A 19,511-nucleotide genomic window follows, 5' to 3' on the forward strand; every position below is an offset into this window, starting at 1 on the left:
GAGAGGGGGAAGCAGACTCCCTGCTGAGCAGAGAGTCCGATGCGGGGCTTGATCCCAGGACCCTGAGACCATGACCTGAGCTAAAGGCAAAGGCTTTAACCCACTAAGCCACCCAGGCGCCCCAGGAGGAGATTTTTTAACAGAAACTTTACAAGACAGGAGGGAGTGGCATGAAATATTCAAAGTAATGAATAGAAAAAATATGCATCCAGGAATACTCTATCCAGCCAAAGTTGTCATTCATAATAGAAGGAGAGTTTCCCAAAGAACAGCTAAAGGATTTTGTAACCACCAAACCAGCCCTGCAAGGTATATTAAAGAGGCTCTTTGAGTGTAAAGGAAAAACCAAAAGTGACAGTATAAAGGCAAGAAACACAAAAACACTAAAAGTGACTATTTCTGTAAAAAATCAGAAGGAATAGGACTAAAAGGAACTAAAAAAAAAAAAGAAGATAGAAGAATATAAAATATAAAAACATGGACCTGAAATGTGAGGAAGAGAGGAGAAAAGAATGGGTTTAAGCCTAAACAACTATCAACTTAATATAGACTGCTATATGCAGAAGAGGTTATATACAAGCCTAATGGTAATCATATATCAAAACCACCGATAAATATGCAAGAATAAAGAGAAAGAAATCCAAATATATCATTAAAGAAAATCACCAAACCGTGAAAGGTAAGAAAGGATCAGAGAAAATCCTCAGAAGCAACCACAAAGGAAAAAATAACTAGGGGTGCTTGGGTGGCTCAGTAGGTTAAGGCCTCTGCCTTTGGCTCGAGTCATGATCTCAGGGTCCTGGGATCGAGCCCCATATTGGGCTCTCTGCTCGGCAGGGAGCCCGCTTCCTTCTCTCTGCCTGCCTCTCTGCCTACTTGTGATCTCTCTCTCTGTCAAATAAATAAATAAAATCTTAAAAAAAAAGAATAAAATGACTATATATGCATAGTCATTTTATTCTTTTTTATATATAAATATATATATGTACACACACACACATATATATATATTTACTTTGAATGTAAATGGACCAAACACTCCAATCAAAAGACATAGGGTGACAGAATTGATTAAAAAAAAAAGACCCACCTATATGCTGCCTAAGAGACTCATTTTAGACCTCAAGACACCTGCAGATTGAAAGTGAGGAGAAATATCTATCATGCAAATAGATGTTAAAAGAAAACTGGAGTAGCAACACTCATATCAGACAAAATATACTTTAAAACAAAGTCTGTAATAAGAGGCAAAGAAGGACACTATATAATAATAAAGGGGACAATCCAACAAGAAGATATAATAATTGTAAATATTTATGCATCCAATATGGGAGCACCCAAATACATAAAACAGTTAATAAGAGACATAAAAGAACTAATCACTAGTAATATAATAATAGTAAGGGACTTTAACCACTCCACTTATATCAATGGACAAATCATCTAAACAGAAAAATGAAAAAACTATGGCTTTGAATGACACATTGCACCAGATGGATTTAACACGTATATTCAGAACATTCCATCTTAAAACAGCAGAATACACATTCTTTTCAAGTGCACATGGGACATTCTCCAGAATAGATCACACATTAGGCCACAAAACCAGCTTCAACAAATTCAAGAAGATCGAAGTCTTACCATGGACCTTTTTGAACCACAATGCTATGAAACTATAAGTCAACCACAAGAGAAAATCTGGGAAGACCACAAATATATGGAGGATAAATAACATGCTGCTAAACAATGAATGGGTCAACCAGGAAGTAAAAGAAGAAATAAAAAAGTACAGGGAAACAAATGAAAATGAAATACAATGATTAAAAAAAAACCTTTGATGGGGGCGCCTGGGTGGCTCAGTGGTTTAAGCTGCTGCCTTCAGCTCAGGTCATGATCTCAGGGTCCTGGGATCGAGTCCCGCATCGGGCTCTCTGCTTGGCAGGGAGCCTGCTTCCTCCTCTCTCTCTCTCTCTGCCTGCCTCTCTCCCTACTTGTGATCTCTATCTGTCAAATAAATAAATAAAATCTTAAAAAAAAAAAAAAAACCTTTGAGATAAAGCAAAAGTGGTTCTAAGAGGAGAGTTTATAGTAGTTTCAGGCCTCCCTCAAGAAGGAAGAAAAATCTCAACCTAACCTGACACCTAAAGGACCTAGAAAAAGAACAATAAACAAAACCCGAAACCAGCAGAAGGAAGGAAATGCGAAAGATTAGAACAGAAATAAATAATGTAGAAACTAAAACAAACAATAGAACAAATCAATGAAAACAGGACCTGGTTCTTTGAAAAAAATCAATAAAATTGATAAACCTCTAGCTAGACTTACCAAGAAAAAAATGAGAAACGACTCAAGCAAAATCACAAATGAGATAAAAGACATAACAACCAACACCACAGAAATGCAAATAATCGTAGGAGAATATTATGAAAAACTATATGCCAACACATTGAACAACCTAGAAAAAATGGATAAATTCCTAGAAACATATAAACAACCAAAACTGGAGCAGGAGAAAATAGAAAATTTGAACAGATCCATAACCAGCAAAGAAATTGAATCAGTAATCCAAAAACTCCCAAGAAAGAAAAGTCAAGACCAAATGGCTTCATAGGCAAATTCTACTAAATATTTAAAGAAGACTTAATACCTATTTTTCTCAAACTATTCAAGAAAATAGAAAAGGAAGGAAAACTTCCAAATTCATTCTATGAGGCCAGCATTACTCTGAAACCAAAGCCAGATAGAGAGTCCACTGAAAAAGAGAAATATAGACCAATTTCCCTGATGAGTATATATGCAAAAACCCTCAACAAAATACTAGCAAACTGAATATAACAGAATATTAAAAAATTGTGCACCACGATCAAGTGAGATTTATTCCTAGGTTGCAAGGGTGGTTCAGTATTTGCAAATCAATCAACATGATACAACACATCAGTAAGAGAAAGGATAGGAATCATATGATCATTTCAGTAGGTGCAGAAAAAGGATTTGGCAAAGTACAGAATCCATTCATGGTAAAAAGCCCTCAACAAAGTAAGTTTAGAGGGAGCATACCCCAACATAATAAAACCCTACAGGTAACATCATGTTTAATGGGGAAAAGCTGAGAGCTTTTCCTCTATGGTCAGGAACAAGACAGGGATGTCTACTGTAGCCACTTTTATTAATCATAGTACTGGAAGTTCTAGCCACAGCAATTTGGTCCATTTACATTCAGACAACAGAAATCAAATACAAATCGGAAAAAAAAGAAGTAAAATACTCACTTTTTGCAGGTGACATGGTACTCTATATAGAAAACTTGAAAGACTCCACCAAAACCGGCTACAACTGATAATTGAATTAAGAAAAATCACAGGACATAAACTCAGTATACAGAAAACAGTGGCATTTTTATACATCAATAATGAAGCAACAGAAAGAGAAATTGAGAAAAGAATCCCATTTATAGCTGCACCCCAAATAATAAGATACCTAGGAATAAACCTAACCAAAGAGGTGAAAGACCTGTACTCTGAAAACTATAAACCACTGATGAACGAACTTGAGGATGACACAAAGAGATGGAGGGGCGCCTGGGTGGCTCAGTGGGTTAGGCCGCTGCCTTCGGCTCGGGTCGTGATCTCGGGGTCCTGGGATCGAGTCCCACATCGGGCTCTCTGCTCAGCGGGGAGCCTGCTTCCCTCTCTCTCTCTGCCTGCCTCTCTGCCTACTTGTGATCTGTGTCTGTCAAATAAATAAATAAAAAAAAATCTTTAAAAAAAAAAAAGAGATGGAAAAAGACAACCTACAGAATGGGAGCAGATATTTGCAAATGACATCTCTGATAAAGCATTCCTATTCAAAAATGTATAAAGAATTGACACAACACCCAAGAAACAAATAACCCAGCTGAAAAAATGGGCAGAAGACAGGGTGCCTGGGTGGCTCAGTCGGTTAAGCATCTGACTTTGGCTCAGGTTATGATCCTGTCCTGGGATTGAACCCTGCATTGGTCTCCCTCCTCAGTGGGAAGTTTGCTTGTCTTGTTCCCTCTGCCCCTTCCCCCAATCCATGCACTCTCTGTCTCCTCTCTCAAATAAATAGAATCTTTTAAAAAAATGGGCAGACAGTTCTCCAGAGAGGACATCCAGATGGCCAACAGACACATAAAAAGATCCTCAACATCACTTATCAGCAGGGAAATGCAAATCAGAACTACAATGAGATATCACCTCACACCTGTCAGAATGGCTAAAGTCAACAACACAGGAAAAAACAGGTGTTGGAGGATTTGGAGAAAAAGGAACCTTTGTACACTGTTGGTAGGAATGGAATCTGGTGCAGCTACTGTGGGAAATAGTACAGAGGTTCCTCAAAATTTAAAAATAGAACTACCCTACTATCCAGTAATTACACTCCTTGGTATTTACCCCAATACTACAAAGACACTAATTCGAAGGAATACATGCACTCTGATGCTTATAGCAGCATTATTCACAATAGCCAAGATAAGGAAGCAGCCCAAGTGTCCATCAACTGATGAATGGATGAAGAAGTGGTACAGGGGCGCCTGGGTGGCTCAGTGGGTTAAGCCGCTGCCTTCGGCTCAGGTCATGATCTCAGGATCCTGGGATCGAGTCCCACATCGGGCTCTCTGCTCGGCAGGGAGCCTGCTTCCCTCTCTCTCTCTCTCTCTCTGCCTGCCTCTCTGCCTACTTGTGATCTCTCTCTCTCGCTGTCAAATAAATAAATAAAATCTTAAAAAAAAAAAAAGAAGTGGTACATACACACAATGGAATATTATCCATAAAAGGAATGAAATCTTGCCATTTGCAGTGACATGGATAGTGTTAGAGTATAATACCAAGTGAAATAAGTCAGAGAAAGACAAATACCATATGATTTCACTCATATGTGGAATTTAAAAAAACAAATGAGCAAAGTGAAAAAGAGAGAGGGGTAAACCAAGAAACAGACTTAACTATAGAGACTAAACTGATGGTTACAAGAGGGGAGGGTAATGGGGGGATGGGTTAAATAGGTGATGGGGATTAAGGAGTGTACTTGTGATGAGCATCAGGTGACACGGAATTGTTGAATCACTGTATTGTATGCCCGAATCTAATCTAACACTGTGTGTTAACTGAAATTAAAATAAAAGTGAAAAAAATAAAAATCAACTTCAAAACCTTACCTGGAATTATTGCAGTATTGTATATACCGTAATTTTATATTGTTTTCCATTTTGATATCTGGCGATCTCTCAACTGTTTACCAAAAAGCAGTTCTTATATTTGTGTTGATTCTGATTTATTAACACTAGAATTATTATGGTAATTTGTATCCATTGTTATTCCAGTGCCACAAAATTTTAATGATTGTTTCTTTGTAGAAGTTAAAATCTGACAGGATGTTTGCCATTTTTATTTAAGAAAATGGAAAATTCATAAATATGTACAGTTTAAATAACATGCTACTGACCAATCAGTGGGTCAATGAAGAAATTGAAAGAATTTAAAAACTACCTTGAAATAAATGAAAATAAAAGTGTAACACACCATAATTTATGTGATGCAGCAAAAGCATTTCTAATAGGGAAGTTCATCTAAAGAAACAAGAAAAGTCTCAAGTAAACAACTAAACTTTACACCTGAAGAAGAAAGAAAACTGAAAGTTAGTTGGAGGAGGAAAATGACAGAGATCAGAGCAGGAATAAAAGAAATAGAGACTGCATTCTCCTCAAGGATTTTGATGGATTCCTTTCTCACATTGAGGTCCTTCATCCATTTGGAGTCTATTTTCGTGTGTGGTGTAAGGAAGTGGTCCAATTTCATTTTTCTGCATGTGGCTGTCCAATTTTCCCAGCACCATTTATTGAAGAGGCTGTCTTTTTTCCATTGGACATGATCTCCCTGATATGAGGACATGGAGAAGCAACATGGGGGGGTAGGGGGATAGGAGAAGAATAAATGAAACAATATGGGATTGGGAGGGAGACAAACCATAAATGACTCTTAATCTCACAAAACAAACTGGGGGTTGCTGGGGGGAGGTGGGATTGGGAGAGGGGGAGCGGGCTATGGACATTGGGGAGGGGAGGCGAACCATAAGAGACTATGGACTCTGAAAAACAACCTGAGGGTTTTGAAGGGTCAGGGGTGGGAGGTTGGGGGAACAGGTGGTGGGTAATGGGGAGGGCACGTTTTGCATGGAGCACTGGGTGTTGTGCAAAAAGAATGAATACTGTTACGCTGAAAAAATAAATAAAATGGAAAAAAAAAAAAGAAATAGAGAAAAATATAGTAGAAAAGATTGATGAAACTAGGATTTGATTCTTTGAAAGGATTAACAAAATTGACAGACATTTAGCTTGACTCACCAAAAAAGATAAAGAAAGAAAGAAAGAAAGAGAACTAAAATAAAATCAGAAATGAAAGGGGAGTTGTTACAAAACCGATACCACAGAAAGACAAAGGATCATAAGAGACTACTATGAACTAATATACATTAACAATTGGACAACCTAGAAGAAATGTATAAACCCCTATAAACACATAACATACCAAGACTGAATCAAGATGAAATAGAAAATCTGAACAGACCAATTACTAGTAAGGAGACTGAGTCAGTAATCAAAAACCTCCCATTAAACAAGAGTCTTGGATCAGGGGGCTCCACTGGTGAATGCTAGCAAACATTCAAAGAAGAATTAATAGTAATCCTTCTGAAACTCTTCGCAAAAAACTAGAAGAGGAGGGAACTCTTCCAAATTTATTTTATGAAGCCAGTCTTACCCTGATCCCAAAACCATACAAGAAAAGATTATTATAGGCCCATATCTCTGATGAACATAGATGTAAAAATCCTTGACAAAATATTAATAAACCAAATTCGGCAATACGTTAAAAAGTTCATACACCATGATCATGTGGGACTTATTCCAGGGAGGCAAGGATGGTTCAATGTCTGCAAGTCAGTCAGTGTGATATACCTCATTAACAAAATGAAGGATAAAAATCATATTTCAGTGGATGCAGAAAAAAGCATTTAACAAAATTCAGCATTCATTTTTTATTAATACTCTCAACAAAGTGAGTATAGAGAAAGGAAACATACCTAAACATAATAAAGGCCATATATGAGAAGCCTACACCTAATGTCATACACAATGTTGAAAACCTGAAAGCTTTTCATCTAGTATCAGGTGCAAGACAAAGATGCCCATTCTCACCACTTTTATTCAACATAGTTTGGAAGTCCGAGTCAGACTAATTAGGCAAGAAAAGAAATAAAAGGTATCTAAAGTGAAAAGGAAAGGCCTAAATGCCCAGTATTTTATCTTTATATAAAAACTGTTGAGAGGGGTGCCTGCATGGCTCAGTTGGTTAAGCATCTGCTTTTGATTCAGGTCATTATCTTGGGGTCCTGGGATGGAGTCCTGCATCGGGCTCCCTGCGTGGTGGGGAGCCTGCTGCTCCCCCATGCTTGTGCTCTCTCTCTCTCTCTCCCTCCCTCTCTGACAAATAAATAAATCTTAAAAAAAAAACCAAAAACAACGGTTGAAATATATATCACTAAAGGCTCCACCAGACTGCTAGAACTAATAAATGAATTCCTTAAAGTTGCAGAATACAAAATCACCATGCAAAAATTTGTTGCATTTTATAAACTAATAATAAAGCATCAGAAAGAGAAGTTAAGAAAACAGTCCCATTTACAATTGCATCAAAAAGAATAAAATACCTAGGAATAAATTTAACCAAGTAGGTGAAAGACCTGTATATTGAAACCAACAGGACATTAATGAAAGAGCTTGAAGAAGACTCAAATAAATGGAAAGATATTCCATGCTAATGGATTAGAAGAATTAATATTGTTAACATGCCCATATTACACAAAGCAGTATACAGATTCAGTGCAATCCCTATCAAAATTCCAATGGCATTTTCACAGAAATAGAACAAACAATTGTAAAATTTGTATGGAACCATAAAAGGCCCCCAATAGCCAAAACAATCTTGAGAAAAAAGAACAAAACTGGAGGTTATCTTGCTCCCTGATTTAAAACCATATTAACAAAGATATAATAATTAAAATCATATGATATTGGCATAAAAACAGCTATATAGATCAATGGAATGAAATAGAAAACCCAGAATTAAACCTAAACATATGGTCAATTAATTTACAACAAAGGAGGCAAGAATATACAGTGGGGAAAGGTATTAAATACCATTTAATGGTATTAATGGTATTAAATACCATTTAATAAATGGTATTGGGAAAATTGGATCGCTACATGCAAAAGAATGAAACTGAACCACTGCCTTACACCAGACACAGATATTAACTCAAAATGGTTAAAGATTTGAATATAAGATTTGAAACCATGAAGTCTTAGAGGAAAACATAGGCAGGAAGTTCCTTCAATAGGTATTGGTGATGTTTGGTTAAACTGATACCAAAAGCAAAAACAACAGACGCAGAAATAAACAAGTGGGACTACATCAAACTAAAAAGCTTCTGCAGTGCAAAGGAAACCATCAACAAAATGAAAAGACAGTTCACTGAGTGGGAGAAAATATTTGTAAATCATATCCATTAAGGGGCTAATATCCATACAATAGAACTTATAAAACTAATAAAAAATCCAATTAAAAATCGCAGAAGTTCTGAATAGACATTTTTCTAAAGACATACAGATGGTCAACAGTGCATGAGAAGATGCTTAACATCACTAATCATCAGGGAAATGCAATCACTTCACAACTTTTAGAATAGTTGTTATTAAAAAGACTGAAAATAAGAAGTGTTGGCTAGGATGTGGAGAAAAGGGAATCTGTGCACGTTTGTTGGTGGGGATGTAAATTGTTGCAGCTAGTATGGAAAACAGTATGGAGACTCCTCAAAAACACCTTAATTTCAAAATATATGTGTACCACCCATGTTTATTGCAACATTATTTGCAATAGCCAAGATACGAAAACAACCCAAGTGCTCACCAATGGATGAATAGATAAGGAATGAAACATAGACACACACTCACGCTCACACACATGATGGACTGTTAAATAGCCATAAAAAAGAATGAGATCTTGCTATTTCCAGTGACGTGGATGGACCTTGAGGACATTATGCTTAGTAAAATAAGTCAGAAAAAGACAAATGCCATGTGATCTCTCTTATATGTGCAATCTAAAAAGAAGAAACTAAATGTATAGATACATGCAATAGATTGGAGGCTTCCAGAAATGGGGGTGGGGGGTGGTAGACATGGGTGAAATGTGTTTTTGTTTTTATTTTAAATAAATTGAATTTTTTAAAAAGAATTTATTTATTCATTTGACAGAGAGATCACAAGTAGGCAGAGAGGCAGGCAGAGAGAGAGAGAGAGAGAGGAGGAAGCAGGCTTCCTGCGGAGCAGAGAGCCCGATGCGGGACTCGATCCCAGGACCCTGAGATCATGACCCGAGCCGAAGGCAGAGGCTTAACCCACTGAGCCACCAGGTGCCCAATAAATTGAATTTTTAAAAAGATAATACATATACTAGTATCCTTGCCTACTTATTCGTCTAGATGAATTTCACTATCAGTCTTTTGAGTTGTGTAATAGATGCCGTGGGGACTTTAGATTAACATATAGATGTAGTACAATTCATATTAGTATCTGTTCATTCTTGCTATATTCAGACTTTACATCTGACCGAGAGCATGATAAATCTTTTGGCTTATGTCTTCCTCCCCCCCCCATTTGACTTTTATAAATTGTAAAGTAATACTTTATTTCGAGTCTATGTCTCTGTCACGAATAATTGTATTTTCTAGTTCTGTGGTAGTACATAAGAATGCAGTTGTTTCTTGCTATTTACTTTACAATTTCTGAATTCATGTATTATCTTTAATTATTTTACTTAATATTCTTAGAGTTATAGATATTTGTCATGTAATCTAAATATCAGGGTATCATATATTTATTCTTCCCTTTTTTCATTTTAAAGTTTTTCCTGTACCTTATTAAATATAATTGGCAATAGGAGGGAGGCATCATTGCCTCCCCATATTAAAGACAATGCTATTTTTTTAAAAGATTTTATTTATTTGACAGACAGAGATCACAGGTAGGCAGAGAGGCAGGCAGAGAGAGAGGAGGAAGCAGGCTCCCTGCTGAACAGAGAGCCCGATGTGGGGCTCGATCCCAGGACCCTGGGATCATGACCTGAGCCGAAGGCAGAGGCTTTAACCCACTGAGCCACCCAGGCGCCCCAAGACAACGCTATTTTGGGGTGCCTGGGTGGCTCAGTGGGTTAAGCCTTTGCCTTCAGCTCAGGTCATGATCTCAGGGTCCTGGGATTGAGCCCTGCATCAGACTCTCTGCTCAGCAGGGAGCCTGCTTCCTCCTCTCTCTCTCTGCCTGCTTGTGATCTCTCTCTCTGTCAAATGAATAAATAAAATCTTTAAAAAATGTTAAAAAGAAAGACAACACTATTTTGCAGCTTGGGTTTGATTTAAATATTCTGTATCATGTCAGGAAAGAAATCCTCCACTAGGAATATTTTAAAAATTTTAATCCAGAATAGATGTAAATTTAAAAAAATCCATTCTTGACATCTGTTAAAAAATTATGGCTTTTATAAAGTATATTTACTTTTGGCTTTTATAAAGTATATTGATAGTATATATAAAGTATATTGATCGTTTCCCTTGTGATACCAGTTTTATGGTCTTGGAATAAACTCTCATTATTTATAGCATTCAGCTCTTGCAAATATGATGCTGTATTCAGTTTGTTAAAGTTTATTTAGGAGTTTAACTTGTATATTCCAAAGTGAAAGTGATCTATAAATTTTGAGCGTTGTCTTTGTCAGGCATGATAGACCCTTGTCCTTGAACCACATGGTTCGTCTCTAGCCATCTTGTTCATTTCTCTCTTGAAAACTTTTATAACAGGGTGTTCTCACATGTGAAGAGTCTCTGAAATAAAACCATGATTTTTTAAAAGATTTTATTTATTTGACAGAGATCACAAGTAGGCAGAGGGGCAGGCAGAGAGAGAGTAGGAAGCAGGCTGCCTGCTGAGCAGAGAGCCCCATGCGGGACTGGATCCTAGGACCCTGAGATTATGACCCAAGCCGAAGGCAGAGGCTTAACCCACTGAGCCACCCAGGTGCCCCCCAAACCATGATTGTTTTAATTTTAGTTTCTCTGAATTTTTAAAGCCCCCCTTTTCCTTTTCTTTACTAAATTATCTACTAATGTATTTTTGCTGCTTATCTGTTGGGATCCAATTTTAATGGTTCAAAATATCTCTTTATATATCATGGCTATGGAAAATTTTTCACTTGTTTCACTTTCACAGCAGTCAGGGTGGTCTCTTCTGACTGGCTTGTTCTCTTCCTGGGTCTCACAGGGCATGGATGTGGCCCACATAGAGTTTCACCGTTCAAATTTTAGTATATGTGCTGCTGAAGCGAGCACCCGTTTCACCGTTCAGTGTTCTGTCTCTTGTTCGGCAGTTCTTAAAGAGTGGCCTGGCACTTCCTGAGACCCTGTTGAGGAGTCTGCAAGTTCAAACACTATTTTCATATTAAGATATTATTTGCCTTTTTCACTTTCATTTTTTAAGGATTTTATTTATTTGAGAGAGGGAGGGGAAGAGAGAGTGAATGAGCACATGAGGAGGGAGGAAGGCAGAGGGAGAGGGAGAAGTAGACTCCCCACTGACTTGAGTAGGGAACCCCATGAGGGATTTGATCCCAGCCAGCACCCTGGGATCATGACCTGAGCCAAAGGCAGATGCCTAACCAACTGAGCCACCCAGGCGCCCCTTTCACTTTCATTTTATCGTGAATATACAGTGGAGTGTTTTAGAGGCTATGTGACATGTGATGATGTTATTGCTGTGATGGTTAATAGAATATGTGAAGCAGGATCCAGCTGTCCTCTATGAAAGCAGACATTAAAATCATTTTCAAAATGCCTCTCACTAATTTTGTTTTGGAAAAAACAGTCTCCCCCTCCCCAAATGTTAATGTATAGTGATTGGAGTATTATTATATTTAAATACATTAATAAATATTTATTTTTAACATTCCTGGGTTTTACTTTCTTATAAAGTAAATAGCTATAGCTAGAACCTGTATACATAAAAGCTCTTTAAGCTTCTCGGTAGTTTTAAAGACTAGGGGCACCCAGGTGGCTCAGCCGGTTAAGCCTCTGCCTTCAGCTCGGGTCACGATCTTGGGGTCCTGGGATCGAGTCCTGCATCAGGCTCTCTGCTCAGCAGGGAGCCTGCTTCTCCCTCTCCCTGCCGCTCCCCTGCTTGTGCTCTCTCACTCTCTATGTCAAATAAATAAAATCTTAAAAAAAATTTTTTTCAAAGACTAAAGGGATCCTGAGGCCAAAAACTTTGAGAGGAGCTGTTCTGGTACTGCCTGTTTTGAGTGCTGTCTTTGCTCATAACCCGTACTTAGTGTGAGGATGACTCCCAGGTGAAGACTACGTTGTGAGGAGCAGCACTATTATTTCCTCCTGGGGTTTTTTACCTGCAATTTTGACAGATAGAGAAGGTGCCTTGGGTTAAGGATTGGCCCAAACCTCTGAAATCAGTACCTCCTATGGCATCTTAGAGACTACACTGCAAGGTTTGCATTTCATTCCTGCTTCTCAAAATAAAGTAACTAAAAGTGGAATTGTACTGTGAACTAGATGGTTTACTGAGCTCTCTCTCTGTGTCTGGCACTTAGGAACAAAGATTTAAGTTACCCCGTCCTCAGGTAACTCAAAGTACAGAGGGTAGACAAAAATTGATTTTCTCATGTGCATGTCAGTTTTTATCACTTTTAGTGTTATACTTAGGATTATCTTAATTTTTTAAAATGATATGATAGTATTCGTATCTTGGTACATTCTGTAATGACCCTCTCAAGCTTTTCTTCCTCTTGTGTTCTCTCTTTTCTGATTTTGCAGCATCTGGCCTATATTACTTACACAGAATGCCATGTGCAGGTTGACAGATATTTTTGTGGAGCAAAAATAAGAAATAGAAAAGTTTATTTACTTCTTTGGGCTTCTTAGCTTGGGAATGTGTGGTACATTTTTATATTTTCACTGAAGGGCCCGTGTATCAGCCCACCCATTGGTTTATACATTTGTTTTTACCAAATGGGCTAGTTGAGATGGAATTGTTAATTTATTTGAACCAACAGATGTCAGTGTCACTAGTAAAACAAGATGTCAGGGGCGCTTGGGTGGCTCTGATGGTTAAGTGTCTGACTTGGGCTTGGGTCATGATCTCCAGGTCCTGTAGTCGAGTCCCGCATCTGACTCCTAGCTCAAAGGGAAGTCTGCTTCTCCCTCTCCCTCTGCCTCTCCCCCTGCTTGTGCTCTCTCTGTCTCTGTTTCTCTCTCAAATGAATAAATAAATAAAATCTTAAAAACAATAAATAAAACGATGTTAGGAAGGTATACCATACACTAGCACCCTCCTCTGCCATGCGTACCTGGCTCTTTCAGTACAGCCTTTGGGAAAATGCACCCCCCGCTGCCTTCTCAAATCACCCACATTTATTTATTTATTTTAAAGATTTATTTATTTATTTATTTATTTATTTATTTGACAGAGAGAGAGAGAGAGAGAGATCATAAGTAAGCAGAGAGGCAGGCAGAGAGAGAGGGGGAATCAGCCTCCCAGCTGAGCAGAGAGCCCAACGCGGGGCTCGATCCCAGGACCACGGGACCATGACGCCAGCCGAAGGCAGAGGCTTAACCCACTGAGCCACCCAGGCGGCCCCCAAATCACCCACATTTAAACAGGAGGTAGCAAACTGCCTTCCTATAGCCCTTTACTCCTCTCTCTTCCAGCCCACTGCTGCTGCACTTACCTCTTAAAAATCATGTTGTTGTTGTTTTTTTAAATCATGTTCTTCCTCAAAAACCACAGTGACTCCATTGGCTTCCCAGGTCCTTCACGATTTAGCTCCATCCTTTTGCTTACAAACACCCTGTAGTCAAGCACAAATGCCAGCCACAAATGCCAAAAGCCTTTGGCCACCCCACCCCCGCCCCCAGGTCTGGAATACCTTCTCTCCTCCAGGAAGCCTTCTCTGGCTTACAGTCTCCTCTCTGTTTTCTGAATGCCAGTTGCACTTTTATTCTAACGGTTTAGCACTTAGGTGTTGTGTAATCACATTATATGAAAGTTCTCTCCCCGGCTAGATCATAAATTCCTTGAGAGTAGTGACAAGGTAGCAAATATTTTTTTTGTATCCTCAGTTCCCTACCATTGTGTGCAAGGAATAGATTTATTGAGTGTCAACCATATAAATATGTTGATTGGCTATTAACTCTTCTTCCCCAACTGGAATCCTCCTCAGTAAGCATTTACTGAACACCTACTCTGGAACAACACTAGAGTTGCTGGGACAACGGAAATGAAAAGGACATGTGGTAGTCACAAGACTTAAGTGGAAGAGATTATGCAATCAACAGACCTCTGAACAAAGGAGGTGTTGAGGGAAAAGCTTGTTTGAGCTTGCTCTAGGTGGGCTGAATGGGATTTCATCAGGCTGAAAAGAGGATGGGGGCCTGGATGCAATTGTAGATAGGGTCTGAGCAAAGGCACGGAGGTGTAAAAGTAGGTGGCTTAGGGGCGCCTGGGTGGCTCAGTGGGTTAAGCCGCTGCCTTCGGCTCGGGTCATGGTCTCGGGGTCCTGGGATCGAGTCCCGCATCGGGCTCTCTGCTCAGCGGAGAGCCTGCTTCCCTTCCTCTCTCTCTGCCTGCCTCTCTTGTGATTTCTCTCTGTCAAATAAATAAATCTTTAAAAAAAAAAAAAAGTAGGTGGCTTATAAGGAGTAGAATAAATTTGTGGCAGAGGATAAGTCTAGCCGAGTAGGTGGGATCTAGATTAGGGCCCTGAACACCATGCAGAGAAATTTAAACTTGACCCTATAGGCACTGGGGAGCCAGCTTATGATTTAAGCAAGAAAGTGACAGAGGGCACTAATGCCTTTAAGCTGAGAACATCAGCTGTGTAACACAGATAGCAACCAAACATTTTCTGGATTGCCCTCTTCCCTGGCCCTCCGTTATGTGACAAGCCCTATATGTATGTAAACCGCTAGTTGGGATAACATATCAAATCCCCATACTTTGTTCCTCTCCTCCCCTAAATTCTGGCTGATTTCAGGTTTGTGGCCATGTAGAAGTTTGATTTATTCTAGTGGTGCTATTCTCTGTACTGGCATGTCATAGTGAAGCCGCAGACTGTCATGGAAAAAGCCCTGGGCTTGGAGTTTTTTTTTTTTTTTTTTTTTTTTTATTTACTTGACAGAGATCACAAGTAGGCAGAGAGGCAGGCAGAGAGAGAGAGAGGGAAGCAGGCCCCCTGTTGAGCAGAGAGCCTGATGCGGGACTCAGGGCCTGAGCCGAAGGCAGCGGCTTAACCCACTGAGCCACCCAGGCGCCCCTGGGCTTGGAGTTTTAACCGCGCGTATGGGTTCAAACCTCAAGTGTAAGGAACTTCATTTCCTCATTATTCTGCTGCTTTAACTTTTTCTCTTGAACTTTTTTATATCTGCAGAGTAAAACCAACGGTTGTACCGAAATGGATTATCCATAGGCAAATGTCAGTCTCGCCTTTTACCAATTGTGTTTATTTCCTTTGTCGGACTCTTGTTTATAGCATCTGTTTTGCTCTATTTACTTGCTACTTCTGATTTTCTTTTGTTGACCCCTTATTTCTGTGTATTTATTAAGGAAGCACTTTATAACCTAAACAGTGAACCAGATAGCTGCTCCAGGAAATGTTTAGAATGAGGCAGCTCAATTTAGCTGGATTGTTCTGTGTCAGTGGGTTACAGGAAAGAGTTCGTAAGGTCCCCATGGGGAAACTGAAAAGTTTTCCAGCTTCTCCTTTGTGAGCCCTCATCCTGTAGTGTCATTATTTTGTTTTAATGAATTCCCAGAACAATAGGTACACCCATCTGAAAATATGACCACAGGACATATTCTAAAGCCAGACATAAATTATTTTTGGACTCCCCATACTTTTTCTTCCCATGATTTGTGTGTCTAACGTAAAGTTGCTGGCACTGTGTATTTTACCTCATTTCCTGAATGAAACATGCAACCAGTGGAGAGAGAGGAAAAGGATTCTGCATTATTTTGCAAATTTTCTTGCTTTTTTTCTTATTCAGTGCTAGCCACTTTGTGGGATTCATGGGCATTTAGTAAATATAAACGGAAAGAAAACCTCTTGAGTTGTGCTACCCTTTTAACCTGAGTTCCTCTCATCAGCTAAAACGATGTTTGTTTTTAGCAAAGATTTCAAGAAACCCAGAATACCTACTCTTGAGATAAAGTGCTTTTTGTAGGTTTGTTGAAGGTGATAAATCCAGAGTTAGACAAATACTAACTACAAATATTGACTCTGATGCCAGCTGCATTTAAAAAGGAAAGATGATGTGGAGGGTGAGGGCAGGGAACATGTCTTGTTTGGATTTTATGGGTTGTGTTTAAGGTGATGTTATTTCTGGTGTATTTTTCATTTTCATCCTGTTGAGTTTGAGGTAGCAGTAAGTGTCAGGCAGAGTTTTTGGGAATTCAGGACTAGAGCTCGAGGTGGATATGAGAGCTAGGGATAGCAGGTTTTTTTAGAGCATCCACTGAAATAAATCAGATTAAGGTGGAAAAGGATCTGTGATCTCAGATCCAGAACAAAGTAAAGGGGCCCTTTCTTTTTCTTTTTCTTTTTTTCAGATTTTATTTATTTATTTGTCAGAGATAGAGAAAGACAGAGAACACAAGCTAGGGGAGCAGCAGGCAGAGGGAGAAGCAGGCTCCCTGTCGAGCAAGGAGCCTGATGTGGGACTTGATTCCCAGACCCTGGGATCATGACCTGAGCCAAGGGCTGACGCTTAACCGACTGAGCCACACAGGCGCCCCTTTACCTCCTTTTTTCTTAAAAAGTAAAAACACTTCTTCCTGTATGGCACGGGGAAAGACAGAAATTCAGGATTTTCCCATGTTGTTAGTAATAGGGAAAAAATGCTAAGGATCCTGCGGTAGGTCGGTTTCCCTAGAAGCAGCAACTGAGACTGGGCATTCTGTGTAAGCACGATTGTTGTGGGAAGTGCTCAGAGAAGGGGAGTGGAGGGAGCAGTAGAGCCCAGGAAAGAGTCCGGTGAGAGTGAAGGATTGGCATGCAGCTGCAAAGGCCACAGAGCGTGGATTCTTAATATCCTAGGACCCACTTGATCCACAAAGCAAGGTTAGAGTTCTTGTAGCTGAGGAAATGATTTTCCTTTTTTTTGTTTTAAAGATTTTATTTAGTTAGTTATTTGAGAGGCAGTGAGAGAGGTAACAGAAGCAAGGGGAGTGGGAGAGGGAGAAGCAAGCTTCCTGCCAAGGAGGGAGCCCATGTGGTGCTCAATCCCAGGAACGTGGGACTGTGACCTGAGCTGAAGGCAGATGCTTAATGACTGAGCCACCCAGGCACCCCAGGAAATGGTTTTCTGATCAGTAATTTAGTACATTATTTATACCTTTGGATACATGGCCCTGCCTTCCCTACCTGACCATATGTCCCACATAAGCATGGTAATGTTCCTGGGGAACTTCTTATTCATGCCTGTACAGAGTTCATGCTATTTGTGCATATTAACGGAGGGTGCTGGAAATGCATTTCTTTTCTTTATATTTGTCATTATTCATAAGTGAATGGCAATTTCCCTTGGGATATCTGTTCTTTTGGTTTCGACCATCACCTTGATGTTGATGACTCTTAAATCTTTGTCTCTCAATCTTCATCTCATCTGGCCTACCCAGTTTCATTTTTGTATCTGTCCCACTGTCCCACAATGATTGTATATAACAGGTGGTTCATAAATGTCACTCATACTTCAGTCAGGCTGGTCTCTATTAGAAGCGAGTTCTTATGAAATTGAACGCATGATTTAGAGCTTGACTTTTTATGAAATGTTAACTGGGCAAATACCTAGCCTCTTCTGCGCTTTGTGAGTTTCCTCATCTGCACTAGGAGTGATAATGCTACAGTATGGAAACACTGGAAAAGTTAAGTGAAAGAGTTCAGTTTAAGCATATAGCCCAGTGCCTAAAAATTGATAAGTACTTGGTAAATGTTGGTTATTTATCCTTTATGCTCAGTGTTTAAAATATTTAATTTATCTATTATTCCAATTTTCCAGCCCTATTGCTTAATTTATCCCATCTAATTTTTCCACATTCATCATACATAATTCTGATAACCTAAAAAAAGTAAGAAGTTTCTTAATTAGAATAACTCAAAAGGAATATTATTTGCCAAACCTAAAAGAATTCTGCTAACTATGATTTTGGGTCAATATTTCATTAAAAAAGGGGGGGGGCAGGATTAGGTGAAATAAAGTTGCCTATAATGCTATTTTTTAAAATCAATATATTAAGATTTTTTAAAAAAGATTTTACTTATTTATTTGACAGAGAGCGAGAGAAGTAACATAAGCAGTGGGGGTGGGAGAGGGAGAAGCAGGCTTCCCACTGAGCAGGAAGCCGAATGTGGGGCTTGATCTCAGGACTCTGGGATCATGACCTGAGCCGAAGGCAGACGCTTAATGACTGAGTCACCCGGGCGCCCCAATATACTAAGATTTTTTGAGTAAAATTTATAATAGGAAGATTCACACTTAGGATATAGGAAATGTTTCATCTTTAATATTAAATTCTTGAACACAGAAAAACATTAAACAGCATAGCATGCCTCTTTCCCCTAGTATTTCTGAGCATCTGCATTGTGTTATGAGCTCTGGGAGAGTCAGAGCCTTGAGATAATATTTCTCTACTCCTAAATGGCCCGCACGTTTCTTAGTACTGAAGTCTAGATTTTATTTCAGTTGATTACTTTTGAACTCCCGGGAGTTTTGTACACATGTCCTCATTTTGCTCATTTGCATGGTTCTCAAAAAAATGGCCATCAACTACATGGTAAGGGTAGAGGCACACTACATCTGAATGGTAACTGGATATACTAAGTAGTTTACATGTCTATATTGTCCAAGTAAGAGCATGAAAGAAGACCTAAGAATAAGTGGTAACCCTGAATAGACGTTTTTCTAAAGAAGACATACAGGTGGCCAACAGACACATGAAGATGCTCAGCATCACGCATCATCAGGGAAATGCAGAGCAGAACCACAGTGAGATATGGCCTCACCCCACTCACAATGGCTAATATCAAAAAGACGAGAAATAACAAGTGTGGGTGAGGATGTAGAGAGAAGAGCACCCTTGCGCACTGTTGGGAATGTAAATCGGTGCAACCACTGTGGAAAACAGTATAGGGGTTCCTTAATTAAACATAGGAATAACATATGATCCAGTAATTCCACTACTGGGTATTTACTTAAAGAAAGTTTAAAAGCACCAATTTGAGAAAGATATGTGTACCTCTGTGTTTACTGCAGTATTATTTACAGTAGCTACAATGTGGAAGCAACCCAAGTATGTCTATCGATAGATGAATGGATAAAGA

At 39.1% G+C, this 19,511-nt stretch overlaps 1 protein-coding gene across 2 annotated transcripts in view; it reads left to right on the top strand.

Annotated features, from left to right (window-relative positions):
* The window catches only part of CLCN5 (chloride voltage-gated channel 5), a 154,612-nt gene that overhangs the window by 88,808 nt on the left and 46,293 nt on the right, over positions 1-19,511 (top strand). The window lies entirely within an intron of this gene.

Source organism: Meles meles, chromosome X (assembly GCF_922984935.1).
Source record: "Meles meles chromosome X, mMelMel3.1 paternal haplotype, whole genome shotgun sequence".
NCBI lineage: Eukaryota > Metazoa > Chordata > Mammalia > Carnivora > Mustelidae > Meles > Meles meles.